We start from the raw sequence: 2,500 nt of genomic DNA on the forward strand, positions 1-2,500 counted from the left end.
CTTTTCCATATTAACGCTTGCAAATTCCTCCCTATTAATTCTTCTTTCATGCCTCTTCAAATGACCTTTGACCTCCTTCGACTCCTCAGGATCTCTACCCGCTACATAAGGGTCACCTGCGTGGGCTACGGTTTTTAGGGTGTCATTTCCTACCCGAACCCCTTCGATGACCTGATCTTCTTGAATTCGTCGAAGCGGCGGCTCGAGAGAAATTACATAAAGGAGCGGGCTTAACGGGCATCCCTGTCTTCACCCACTGCCATGGGCACTCGCACGGCTCCACAATAGGCCAACATTTTCATGGCAGGTCTAGAACGGCCTTTTCTGAACTCATACCCACTGGCACCTCTCCTTGACTTGAGATTCATGGATGACATTTTCTTTGTCATGGCAAAGAAGCCCTTGAAAGATTTCACCAGGCTTTCAGCGACTTCCACCCCACCATCAATCGAACTGTGAATTATTCCGAACGAGAAATCGACTCCCTAGACACCACGGTACGGATCCACGGGGGGCACACAAGCACCACATTGTACCGGAAACCGACAGATCGGCAAACGTATCTACACGCGTCCAGCCACCACCCCGACCCTATCAGACATTCCATTGTCTATAGCCAAGCCCTACGCTATAGTCGCATCTGCTCCAATCCTTCAGACAGAGACACACGCTCGAGAGACCTACAGCAAACATTTTCGCAACTACAATATCCGGCGGATATGGTGCGAAAGACGATCGAGAAGGCCAGAATGATACCCAGGCACAACTTACTACAAGCTAAGCCCAGAGAGAACGGCAACGGGGCACCTCTGGTTGTCACTTATAGCTCCCAACTAAAACCAGTCCAACGTATCATTAAGGACCTGCAACCCATGCTGGATTGTGACACTTCCCTCGCTGAAGCACTGGGGTGGGGGGGGGGGTGGGGGGGGTGCGCGCGCGCGCGTGTCCCTTTCTTGCTTGCAGGCAGCCGGCTAACCTAAAACAACTTCTCACCCATGATGATGAACTACTTCACAAGAACATGGACTCTGGCACCAAGGCCTGCCACAAACCGAGGTGCCCACTTTGCCCTCATATAGATTCCAGGAACACCATCTCTGGACCCGCCAATGTCAGCCATACTATCTCAGGTTCATATTCCTGCTCATCTTCTAATGGGATTTATGCCATCACACGCCAGCAACGCCCTTCCACAATCTACTTTGGACAAAACAGGTCAGTCTCTCAGACAAAGACTAAATGGACAGAAGTCTGACATCAGAAACCACGATATTCAAAAGCCAGTGGGTGAGCGTTTCAACCTTCCGGGACATTCTGTTGCAGATTTAAGAGCAGCGGTTCTCTTACAAAGGAATTTTAAGGGGAGATTGGAAAGAGAAACTGCTGAATCACTGTGGATCTTCAAACGAAAGGCAACGCGTTGACCTGGGCTGAATAAAGACCTTGCGTTCATGGCCCATTACCAATGCTGATTTCTCCACACCCATCTCTCCCCTGGACGTCACAGACTCTTCTGCATATCACACCTCATCCCATCAAGCCCGCTATTCACATAGACATACTGGTCCTCTACTTAAAGACCGGTGGATTCACATTCTAGCTGTATCTGAAGAAGTGAGCCGTGGCTCACGAAAGCTCATACCCTACCGGAAAATACGTTTGTTAGTCTTTAAGGTGCTCCTGGACTCGGTGCCCTTTTTCAGCCCCCTTGTAGTGGTTTTCCCCTCCCTTCCCGGCCATTCACTTGGGGCCGTACCAGGGAGATCCAGAGCAAGCCGTCTCTCTAACAGGCTCGCAGAGAAGGACACGGAGCTAACTCTTAAAGTGGCCCGGTTCGGTCGGCGAGCCCCGAGGACTAGGCGGCCACGGGCCGAACGCCACGGTTGAGCCATCCGAGACTTCTATTTATGCCGACGTTTTGAAATCACCCTCTCGGCGGCTTTTCGTGTCTCGGGGTCCGCGCCGGCAATCCTTTCGGACGCACGTGTATGGATAGCGAGGTACGGTGAGGGGGGAAAGCATTTGATCCCCTGCTGAATTCGCCCCTTTGCCCTCTGACGAAGAAAGGACCCGTCCTTAGTTTTAACGGTGGGTGCGTCGTCGCTGTGAGAGACAGAATAACCACAGGAAAAAAACCAGAAACCCAGAAGACAAAAGCCAGAGATTGTGGGACCCCAATTCAAAAAGCCAAAAAGATAAAGTACAAGAAGATTGCGATGTCAAAACAGTGTTATTGAAAATTTGGAAAAGATATAAAAAGAGAATAAGTCCTTCTCCACCATCTGTAATGTCACCAACTGAAGCTTATCGTGATAACGTTAAACTAAAACCGGGTGTTCGTTTCACCTACAACGACATGATAGAGTCTACGGGTGAAATCAAGGATATGATCAAACTTCAAGAAAAATTTCAAAAGTTGAATTGGTTAACTTTTTGACAATTGAGATCCAATCTGCAAAAAGACTGCTCATATCCACAACCATTCCGTGAACTAACT

Source organism: Euleptes europaea, chromosome 9, assembly GCF_029931775.1.
Source record: "Euleptes europaea isolate rEulEur1 chromosome 9, rEulEur1.hap1, whole genome shotgun sequence".
In the NCBI taxonomy this organism is placed as follows: Eukaryota; Metazoa; Chordata; class Lepidosauria; order Squamata; family Sphaerodactylidae; genus Euleptes; species Euleptes europaea.